Source organism: Macrobrachium nipponense, chromosome 7, assembly GCF_015104395.2.
Source record: "Macrobrachium nipponense isolate FS-2020 chromosome 7, ASM1510439v2, whole genome shotgun sequence".
Lineage (NCBI taxonomy): Eukaryota > Metazoa > Arthropoda > Malacostraca > Decapoda > Palaemonidae > Macrobrachium > Macrobrachium nipponense.
This window is the reverse complement of record NC_061109.1, coordinates 24,703,925-24,716,401: the sequence shown is the minus strand read 5'-3', so window position 1 is coordinate 24,716,401 and position 12,477 is coordinate 24,703,925. Positions and strand designations below refer to the sequence as shown.

Genomic DNA, 12,477 nt, shown 5'->3' with positions numbered 1-12,477 from the left:
CAACGACTTAATATGAAAACCAAGAAAATATATTACGATAAAATATTTAGTGAAGAGAAAAATCATAAAAAACATAGTAATATAGCTGGAAAATTAGGACTCAAGAAAGAAAACGTTCTGTGACCACAAGTACCTGGTTGATAACTTTATGAACTACTTTGAAGAAAAAAAATCAAGAATGTGTCATAGTTAAAAAAGGAGGTCCATTTTGACCTCTGTAATCGTAATGAGTAATAGGAAATTCAGTCAGTTTGAAGAACTGAAGAAGAATGACTTCGAAAAAACGACGAAAAAAAAAAACCACCTGTGAAAACAACCCGTTTATCGTAAGCGACTTAAAAGAGGCAAAAGAAAAAAAAATCAATTACGGGATCTATATTATGATATTGTCCAATGAGTTTAGCACTGGCATCCTTCCCAAATAGTGAAAAACTTGCTTGTACAAAGCCGCTTGGAAAGGAAAAGGTGATAGAGAAAATCTTAGCTTTTATATAAGCCTATATCGAACCTATCATACTTATCAAAACATAGAAACGGTACCTCACGAAGAAACACTTGAAACAACTTAGTTATACCCGATGATCAGTCTGCTTAAAAAATAAATAAAAGCTCACACTACATTGTGCGCAATTACAAATGATAGATAAAAATTATGGCAAGTGGGAAAATGTGATATCCAGGTTGCGCTTAACATAAGCGCAGCTATTGACACAGTTGACCATAATCTACTGCTTGGAGACATGAGAGCAGTATAGTCATTGAAGATGTACTCAAATTGTATAAAAGCTACTTAGAAAACAGGAAGGTTACAGTGGTTATATTGTGGCGGGATCACAAGCCAAGCAAGCAAGCAAGACCTCCCATATTTACATTAATCAATCCTGGCTTAGCTTACAGATTTCCCCCGACCACACTTTCTCTTAACGTTACTTTAATTACTAAAAGGACACTTGGTTCAGCAAAGTAAAAAACAAAATCTCAAACACATTTGCTCACCAGGAAACTTAAACAACCAGGGTGAGAAGCTGTGCTTTCAACGCGGTATGGTTGTCAAAAAACAAACTCCACGCCACTAGCAAAGCGCCAAACACCGAACCAACTGTCACCAAAACATCGCTGAACACCAACACAAAAAAAAAAAAAAAAAAAAAACAACATCAAACAGGCACCGAGACTACACACCAATTCACAAACATCGGACACGACAAATCGATCACCAAGTCGACAACCACAGATGGACACAAGCACGACAGAACTCGATTACTCATAACTTATGTGAAATGCAAACAGATGACTGTACTGACTGACTACCTCTCACTCCGAATGCCTTCAGTGACCTACTGCTCCTGACTGACTCAGACTGAATGCATTGCTCAGCGGACAGCGACCGAGCCACTCAACGAGCCAACACGCCCGCCCAAGCAAGCAGTTCACTTGTCAAAAAAAAAAAAAAAAAAAAAAAAAAAAAGCACAAACCTTCCTCATACGATCTTAACAATAATAATAAACATAAACCACAATATAATAAATACGCAAAACATCCAAGACTCTTCCTATTGCTTCCGATGAACGCAAACAACCCATCGAGACAACAGACGGAACAACCAGCCACTCTCGCTTCCTCTCTCTCTCTCTCTCTCACAAGCAACCCTTGAGAATGTTGTCAAATGCAACCAAATCATCAATTCCCCAATAATATAAAATGAGAAATCAGAAAAGAAAGGCCTAACTAGTGGAGTGCCCCAAGGCAGCGTCCTGGGTCCACTGCTGCTTGGCATTTACACAATTATCTAGAATCGTAAACAAGCACAAGGTTACTCATAAATTGTATGCTGGTGATACTCGGTTCTATTTTCCTCTAGAAACAGCAGAAGGTGCCATTAGTAAAATAGCTGCAATAATGAAAGATATAAAAAGTGGATGTTGCCAAAGACAATAAAACTCAATTAAGACAAAACTGAGTGTGTTTCTTGGATCTGATGGTGCACTATGAAAATATGAACACTTCAAAAGAATAGCTATTGGCTCATCATCCACAAACATTTTAGCGGCAGTGATGAACATAGGAGTATCTATTGATAATAAAATATTGATGAAATATCATATGTGCTAAGCCTTGTATAACGAGGCCGCACTGTGAGGTTATTTAGACCTGCGATGTTATACGCAATTATCGTGTGGTATACTTCCCATTCTCGTCTGAGATTGCGACGATAATTTCCAAGTCAGTATCTTCTTTGGGTATAAAGGCGGAGATGTTTCAAACTCATGATGATAACTTAACAACGGTATATTTGCAAAACTACATCTCTTGAGTAGAAGGCAAGAAGGTGGTTAGGAGAACCTGATTCTAGGAGGGAAAGTAGAGTTCTAAGTTACAATGCATTTACAAAGGTATACAAGAGCACAGCTTAGCTCGGCATACATAACATACAGACAGACGAACATGTGAGAGGAAGTCACATAGATGTCTGGGTTATAGGTCAATAGGTTCTCAGGTGAAGCACTGTGACCTGTTTGACACAATAGTAGATTTGATTACCACAGGCAAATGCAAACCAGGGCGCTGCTGATTCAATACATCAAGCCTAGCTTGCGTCCTGTTTATCAACTCTTATCACACTCCTTGTTATCTCAACAGTGACCTCTTAGGTCATTAGTTTATTTATACATATGGAATATGTATTTCTAAAAGTAACCCTTACATTGATTGCTCAGTCAGCTAAACACTGAACATTAAAGTTTGACTTGCATATGACTCAAAGGAGTGTGATAGAGAAATTAATGGGAATATATAGTTAACCCATAGTTACCAACAAGTGGTTAAGGAATGATACGCAACTGATTATATAAAAATAACCAGATATATAGAAATACTCATAAGTAATGAATAATACATGGAAGATACAAGATAAATGCATATGATATCATGCTAATATTAAAGATAACATGTCATACATAATGATAGTTATATACTGTTACTCATGAGAATATATATTCAACAGAAAGTACTAACATACAGCTGATGATTACATGACACAAGAATTACATTCTAAAAATCATATATGGTTAAGAAATAAAATGGTACCAAAAATGTGATAAGATAAACGGTAACTGATTAAGAATAGGTGCTACCTGATTAGCATATACATGTATATAATGATTCAAATAAGATAATTGGTAACTGTTTAAGAATAGTTGCTACCTGATTAATATAAAAATAGATTCAGATAAGTGTGCACATCATATAGATTCCTGGTGCGTACACGCACAGACATATTGATTCATTGTAGAACTTCAATTGATTATATTAGGTGCGCTACCAGATATATTGAATGATAAATGATAATTAAGCTTCTCATACTTTACATATGGAATGCAATGTCACGGAGGTTCCTGTTACACATTTAGCCAGCGTTCAAACCGCTTTTCACACAAAACACAATTCCAAACAACTTCCCCCTGAGTCAAATGAAATGGCCAGTTTCAAGTGGCTCTAAAGTCAAATGCCTTAAGGGCTAATGGGTAAGTGTCAGGACGGGGTACGATGTTCTGTTGATGATCCATTCTTGTTTGCCTCAACCTACGCCAAGCAAATACATTAGCGGTGACCAGAACCACCACCAACACGCATGTTACAGCCAGCAGTGTATAGAACCGTAGATCCTCGTCGACAGGGTAACCCCTTGAAGTGCGGTCCATACCAGACAGTTTGGATAGTTGATGGCCCACTTTCGCGTTGTATGGAAGGGGTAAAGCTGGGATAATGGTACTCAACCACCAAGAAAAATTCACAAAGTAAACTCGTTCCCTTATGATGGTGCTTACTCCACGGACCGTGTAGTTGGGTGTGACTCCACTGCAGCCGTCCACAGCGATGAACATCCGCGAAGAGGCCGTTGGTCCGTCCGGGCAAGCGACGTGAAACCCTGCTCTGTTGTATCGTATCACGATTCACGATCCGTTATTCAGCCTGTAAGCGAACTTATACTCATCAAAAGGGTAAAGTTGTTTCAGACATCGTTCACGTGTGTGAGAGAGAGAGCTGTTTAGCACTAGACCTAACTCGCATGAATCACCTGATATATGGTGAAATTCAAAGGAGTCAGCTGTACAAACTTTATTACCCATGGCATCTGAACAGTGAGTGAACCTATCCAGGTCTCTGATAACCGTAAATGTTTCCTTATTAGGGGAAATCAATACGTGTGCTGTCAGATTAGATATTACTGGTAATGAGTTATTCGTCATGAAAGTTGGAAACGGTGCAAGTTTGTAAGATTGCCAGGCATCAGAAGAATTAATAGGAATGGTAATCATGATCCTGTAATTCTCAATACTTACTGATATTAAGCTAGTAATAAAATTCTATCTTATGTGCATCTAAAAAAGGCATATAATATAACCAAGTTTCTCTCGTTCGTTCTCTAAAGTTAATGTTAAATCTTTGATAGGCAAAAGACGTGGCGACAGAACACCCTTTGTAGCTAGCGTGATAGCTTCCACATAGTCTTTTGATTTTTCAATAAAATGTGAAATTTTTGTACGGATATGGTCTACCTTAGAACTGTAATATGCTAATGTTGCCAGCAAGTGTTGCACATTCATCATCTGATTGATATTACTGGAATGTTCGTTCACCAATGTCATAAGTTGATTAATTGATGATAATTGTTTACGAAGTTCAGAAAAAACTAATTCATTTTCATGTTGCAAAAATTCAATTCTCTTATTCTGATCATTAATCTTAAGGCGATTTGAAATTCCTAAACCTAAACTTGCAACAGACCCAAAGACGTTGAGCGCCACAAATATAAACGGGTTACATCTTTCTAGGCTACTGTGTCTCACGGTCCACATAAGCAGATCACGAGCCAAACATTCTGCTTCAGCAGTTTTGTTTTGCAAGTCGAATGATAACATTTCTGCAACACTTAAAGTTTGTGCTAGCGAAATCTCTGGATTAAAAGGAAAATGACGTTGATGTACTTGATTCATTTATTCGGCAAACCTCGACAAGTTGCTTTTTAGGTTAATGACATCATCTTCTGGCAAGAAAATCACTCACAAATCAACTTCTAGAGCTATATTGCTTGCTGTAATGAAAACGTCCTCTGTTCTTTCAATTATAGAGCCATGTGTAAAATGTATATTTTTTGTTTTAGCACTCTTCCCACACGACAAGAATGTTTGAACAAACAGTACCAATCCGAACAATATAAGCTTCATGTTGGAAACCTGCAATTAGTGAAATACTATATGTAATTACTCATGTTTGAATTAGCTACTTCTATACAAAATAGAAAAAATATTTTCATACAAATATTATATATACATACTTTTATTATGCAAGTTTCATAGATACTTTTTATTAGTTATGTTTCATATATAGGGATACATAAATACTTCTCTCTTTCTCTCTCTCTCTATTTCTTTCTACCCCTTTTCCTTAACTGCGAACATGAGCCAACGGTATAATTCTTACGTCAGTAGGTTGGGATATGTTTTGACCTTTTAATCTGTTGGCCGTTAATATTTCTAAAATGCTAAACGGGCCTTCAAACTTAGGTGTTAGCTTGTAGTTTAATCCCTTGCAAACATATACATCTATATAGATTTGGTTGCCTACTGTATATGATTTAGTTGGCTTAGCGATTTTATCATGATTTCTTTTCATTATGATTTGTGATTCTTCTAAATTCTTACGAAGTATATTATATTGGCTTACACTTGCTTCCATAACATCCCGTAGGGGATTTGATAAATGGGTTGTAGGCGTAAATACATGGAAACGTGTCCTAGCTGGGGTACAGTACAATGCCTGTTGCGGCGACATGATATGAATGGCTAAGAGTACTTAGAACCGCTGTATGGCAATATCCCAGTTGGGATCCATACCCCCAAGTGTAACTCGTAGGACATTTAACACCTTCCTATTTACCCTCTCAACTAATCCATTAGACTCTGGGTGATAAATCATGGTATTGATTTTCTTAATGCAAAGGAATTCACACAACGAGTTAAGGAAATGATCATTGAATTCTCCACCTGAGTCAGAGATGATCATGTGTGGAATTCCATGTTTAGAAATGTAGCACTCGTAAAATTTCCTAGCGCATTCAATTGCAGTTTTAGTTTTTAGTGCTATCAATTCTGTATATCGAGTCAAGGCATCTATTAACACTAAGAGGTGCTTATTTCCTCAGTCAGACTCGCAAAACCCTGTTAATAAATCTAAGTGTACTCTTTCAAAGGGTTGGTTGGGCACGGGATAGGCCCCCAAGCTGACAGGTGTCTTAGTGCGCCCTTTGTTTTCATGACAAGTGGGACAATTAGTTATGTGTTTTTTTTTATATCTGTAAGCATCGTATGCCAATAAAATAGTGATTTGGGTTTCTGTGACATGATAGAGAACCCTGGATGACCATGTAATGGATTGGAATGCAACCAGTTTAAGACGACTGGTATAAGCGAGATTGGAACCACTACCTGGTCGTTAGTCACCTGCGGGGTGCTGCGGGTTTCCCTTGTCACAGACCTACATAGAATATTATCCCTAATTATATAATTCTGCTGCGTATACTTCACATATTCCTTTTCTTGAGGATTCCCGTTCAAAGCATCTATTATTTTCTTTAACTGCTAATCTTTGCTTTGTTCAGTCTGTACTAGTTCAGCGCTCCAACCCGGGTCTTCCTGTTCAGATACAGTTTTAACAATAGGCACAGATCTTGATGTATCTACTAGTTCAGCTAATGGCTCCATACAAGATGGCGCGGGGTTGAGTGATAATGCGTCAGCAATGATATTTACTTTCCCAGGTAGGTATCCTATCCTTGCACCAAAGTCTTGAATGATCATATGCCACCGAGTTCTTTTGGGACTGTGACTAAAGCCTTTAAAGAAGTCGGTGAGGGGCTTATGGTCAGTAAGAACCTTGACAGGATAGCCGTATATGATGAATTTAAAATGTACTAGTTAGTTAACAATAGTTAGTCCTTCCTTGTCTATTACTGCATATTTACTTTCAGAAGGTCTCAGTTTACGTGAATAAAAAGCTATAGAAAAGAACTGTTTGTCATATTGCTGAAGCAGTACCCCTCCTACCCCTTGGTGTCAGTTGCAATAAAGAATTCTTTACTGAAGTCAGGGAATTTTAAGATAGGTGAACTGCATAATTCCTCTTTCAAGGTATCGAACGCCTGTTGATGCTTTTCAGACCATATAAAATCTACACCCTTCTTCGTAAGATCGGTTAGAGGAGCGGCTATAGTCAAGTAATTGCGTATAAAACGGCGGTAATACCCACTACAGCCTAAAAATTGCTGTATCCCCTTGACGTTAGTAGGTATCCGAAAGTTACGTATAGCCGACACCTTATCGTGGACTACCTTAAGACCTTGACTAGACACTGTAAAACCTAAATAGACTAGTTCTGTTTTGAAAAATCCACACTTAGTTATCTTTACTCTTAAATTATGTTGCCTTAGTCTCTGTAGCACTAGCTCTAGTTTACTTAAATGTTCTTCTAAGGTATTAGAAAATATTACAAGGTCGCCCATATAGGCATGTAGGGTATCCCCTAACAAGTCTCTGAACACTATATTAATCATTCTGGTGAATGTAATTGGGGCACAACGTAAACCAAAAGGCATACGTAAAAATTCACAATGTCCCCTGGCTGTGCTGAAGGCGGTGTATAGGATACTCTCTTTTTCTAAAGGTATCTGCTGAAAGCCTTTAAGTAAGTCCAAACTGGTAAAATATTTGTTCTGTCCTAACAGGGATGAAATATCGTCAGTACATGGCACTGAGAATCGATCGGAAATTGTTTCCTCATTTAAGCGACGGAAATCTACGCAAATACGCCAGGTTCGATCTTTTTTTGGTACGACGATTAAGGGGAAATTATAAGAGCTGTTCGATTTCCTAATGACTCCTTCTTCTAACATTTTACCTACTTCATCATTGATCTCATTCTGGAATTTCATAGAGAGTCGATACGAAGGTACGTAAATGACTTTATGCTTGTCTTTTAGCCGTATTTGGTGTTCAATGACATCCGTTTTTCCCAAAGATCCCTCGGTAGTGGAGAAAACATCATGATATTTAGTTAAAAGATAAAAAAATTTCTGCTGAATCTCCTCTTCTTGAATGTCTTTATTGATTTTACTTTTGATAGATTGTAAGAGGGATTCATCCACAACTGATTGAGCGTGATTAATTTCAGCAACGGTAAGAATGCGATACTTATAACCTTCCACATCCATGATGTGTTGATTTTTGTGGATCACTAAATTGGTACTCAAATGGTTACAGACTTCAATGTTAACTTGTTGCTGCGAATCAACAGTGTGTAGTGCTTGCGTTGTGGACAGTCCGTTAATTTTCAGAGTGTCGGAAAGGATTAACATTTCAGATCCCGGCAAAGTCTTCTTTACACGTACTAATATATTCGAAGGTACATTCAGCTCGAGAGTTTGCGTGCAAGCTGCTATTATGGGTGTGCGAGAATTCTGTTGGGTTGCTTGAACAATGTCATGATTCATGAGACAAGTGATTGGCTCCTCAATGTACATTACAGTTTGATTGTTTGTCTCTTTTTTGTCCAAAACTGATTTTAAGGTGTTAGAAGATTTATACAATTTTCCTTTGATATACACGCCGTGTTTGGCAGGGGCTAAGATAATGTTTTGAATGCCCATAGACGGGTATCCTATAATTACAGCTGGATACATATCAATGTTTTGTACAACTGTAAAGGTATCGGTAAGCGTGCGCTTGCCCACCTTGTACTGAATATGAGTTACTCCTACTACACTTAATTCATTATTTCCAACACCTGAAAGCCGTACTCCGGACTTCTCAATAGGGAAGTGCGAAAACAACATGTGATGAGTCCGCAAATCCATTACGTGGACTACCGGAATAAAAAAACAGTGTGAAGGGTCAGTGCTCTAAATTTACAGCATGCAATGTAGGACGTAATTAATCTTTACTGATAATAGCATGTATACGGTGGAAGTCTACGGGAACCTGCACTGGTTTTTTGGATTCGGTCGTGTGGTTCATAGGGAAATTCTGGGTCTCGCATAGATCTTGTAGGTGATTAAATTTGTTATTTGACTCAAAAGATGTTGATACAAATAACCCAAAATCCTCTCCCCCGCTGGAGTTAATTACTTGGTATTTGGTTTGCTTTGCACACTCGAAAAATTTGAATGACTCTGTGAGTTTGAGTTCGACGGCCCGGGAACAGAATTCCCTGAAGCACGATTTGTTTGTTTCTGATTTTGAACAGCGTTACTGTTTGCCTGTTTCTTCTTATAGTAATGAGGATTCTTCTTCTTATTATCATTGGCAACATTTTGTGTGGTTTTAGCATTATGTTGCTGTTGGTTACGTGAGAAGCAACAATTGTAAGAATGACTGGAGCTGTTATGAATTGAACAATAACGCGTTCGGCAATCTGCAATCAAATGCCCTGCGCGCTTACAATTAAAACAAGTTACCCCTGCTGCATTATTATTGACAATATTTACTTGCTGTGGTTTACTTTCATTCTTTGCAAAAACTTGAGTAAGCAAGGGGTCCAGATCTGTGCACTTAGACATATGTTTCTTAATTTATTTATATACGTCTAGCTTTGTACTGTCGGGCGATAGTTTCTTGTCAAAACAGCATACCAAGGCTTCCGGCAACATAACTGTCAAGCAGGTAAAATATGTGAGCCTAATAAAATCTTTCTCAGCCATGTTCCTTCCTGTAACCCAAGTGGAAGTAAGCAAACTATCCTGATATTCATTCAGCCGGTCAGCAATTAGTGCCGCCCCCTTTACAACGTTAAGTTGAGTCATAGAGGTGAAATTAAGCATATAACTCAAAGAATCCGAAACTAAATTTGCCTCCAGGACCTTGAAGAGGAGAGATTATTGTCCTGAACCAAGTTAATGTTACCTCCAGGTTTTTGAGTGTGTAGGTGTTCCCCTTGTATTTGTGTTTTTTCTGACCGATATGGTTCCTAGCGGTCTTACCAATATAACTTTATAGATACGAATGTCCACTGCGTAAACACGTATTCAATATAAGATAAGAAAAAATGTGTTACGGATAATAACAGAGTCCCCCAAAATGATAAGATTAAAAACAGATAATATGATAAGGAGATTTCTGGAGAACTTTTGGAAGAAAAAAGAATTAGCAACAAAGATAAAAAGGCTTGCTGGGCGAGAATCCAAGTTGAAGATAGATTCCTGCAAGAAAGGAAGATTAAGAATAACGTATAACTCACCCCCGGGAATAATGGACGATCGATCTTGTGTAAGGATCACACTCAAAGTCACACACCAGAATGAATAAAGAATTGTACTTAGCTTCGGTATATAAGAGGAAGATCTTGCTGTTTAGGTGACGTCACGGCCTTGGTTTCCGATGTTGCTTTCCCGCAGTGACCCGAATTCTCAGTTTGCATATTGCTCGTGCGGTGTTTGTTTGTTGAATGATTCGTTTCCCGTTGCCTTATTCATGGTGATCCGATGCTGCAGACACATCCGGTTTGTTTCTTGAAGTGCTGGAGACGCTCAGTAATGATGATGCACCCTCTCAAATGATTATTAATGAGAGACGTTTCTTACGTTGCCATAAGAGATTCGAAGTTGCTTGAAGATTCTCTCGCCTTCGTTGACTTCTGATATGTTACATTTCGTCAGTCTTCAGATGATGTGGAATAGTCCGAGTCTGGGAAGCCAGCTATGTTGTATTCCGATGGCGTCTACCCGGTAAGCTGCCACCAATGCTTGTGCTAAGCCTTGTATAACGAGGCCGCACTGTGAGGTTATTTAGACCTGCAATGTTATACGCAAGTATCGTGTGGTATACTTCCCATCCTTGTCTGAGATTGCGACGATAATTTCAAACTCATGATGATAACTTAACAATGGTATATTTGCAAAACTACATCTCTTGAATAGAAGGCAAGAAGGTGGTTAGGAGAACCTGATTCTAGGAGGGAAAGTAGAGTTCTAAGTTACAATGCATTTACAAAGGTATAGGAGAGCACAGCTTACCTCAGCATACATAACATACAGACAGACGAACATGTGAGAGGAAGTCACGTAGACGTCTGGGTTATAGGTCAATAGGTTCTCAGGTGAAGCACTGTGACCTGTTTGACACAATAGTAGATTTGATTACCACAGGCAAATGCAAACCAGGGCGCTGCTAATTCAATACATCAAGCCTAGCTTGCGTCCTGTTTATCAACTCTTATCACACTCCTTGTTATCTCAACAGTGACCTCTTAGGTCATTAGTTTATTTATACATATGGAATATGTATTTCTAAATGTAACCCTTACACATATATTGCATATTGTAAAAACCTGTAACTATCATATAAGAAACATTGCATTTATCAGAGAATATTTAAACAAAGATACTCTGAAAACAGCAATTTGTAACCAAATGCTTTCGAGGCTTCACTACAGCAACATTATATACTACGGTCTTCCTAAATACCTACTAAGAAAATTGCAAGGAGTAAAGAATAGAGCTGCCAGATTAACAAAAAGATTACGTTACGTTACCATGACAAAATAACCCCACCACTAATCATGCTACACGGGCTCCCAGTAAAAGCAAGAATAGAATACAAAATACTTCTTACAGACTTTAAAACACTAAAATTTGGGGAACCAACATATATGTCTCTGCTTAAGTTTCTTTAGACCTGAAATTAATATTGCGATAAGACATGCAAGTGAAGAATATAGGCTATTTGAACTTAGAACAAATTGTAAGTCAGGTAGAGGAGTATTTGGACATTGCACACCAAGACTATGCAACAAAATACCACCAGAAGTGAAGATCACACAAGAAAGCAAATTTTAAAAAGAACTAAAGACACTTATTTTGCAGGAGTTATGATACTGATGAGAAAAGATTAAAATATAATTATAAAATATAAGCAGCAGCTTATTAAAAAAAAAAAAAAGTACAAGGCCCAGCTAGGGAGGGAATCATCTCTGTGGATGCCTGTACATAAAACCAAACAAATGGAGAAATGAATATCACGCATTCAGGTTCAACTTGTATCTTGCTCACAATCTTGTTTTTGTTTTGTATCATGAGGTTAATGGTATGGCTCATTATAATGACGTAAGTTGTCTCACAACATTTACAAGGTCGTGACTTAAAGTAAGTCTATAAATTCTTTGACATATTTGTCATCGTTATCATCTAGATGTAGGTGGAAGTCACCACAAATCAGTATCTTACTGTTATCAGTTAACAATTCGAGGAGTTTACTGAATTCGTCTAGGAACGATCTCTTACTTATTGTGTTTGGTGGTGTTTAAACTATTATGATTTGTATGTGTTTATTTGTGTGTAATTTTGGTGATGTATTCAAATGCGCTTAAGACATTTTAGCTTGTTGTATTGTAGATACTTTGTATACTTTATTGACAAAGATTCCCAC

At 37.8% G+C, this 12,477-nt stretch overlaps 1 long non-coding RNA gene across 1 annotated transcript; it reads right to left on the bottom strand.

Moving 5' to 3' along the window:
- Positions 1–2,090: 2,090 nt before the first annotated feature.
- On the bottom strand, positions 2,091–11,194 carry LOC135217739 (uncharacterized). Its single transcript, XR_010315179.1, has 3 exons — positions 11,067–11,194; positions 10,292–10,844; positions 2,091–5,238 (listed from the first exon to the last, which is right to left on the bottom strand). It is a non-coding gene; the product is annotated as an uncharacterized LOC135217739 (long non-coding RNA).
- Positions 11,195–12,477: the final 1,283 nt, after the last annotated feature.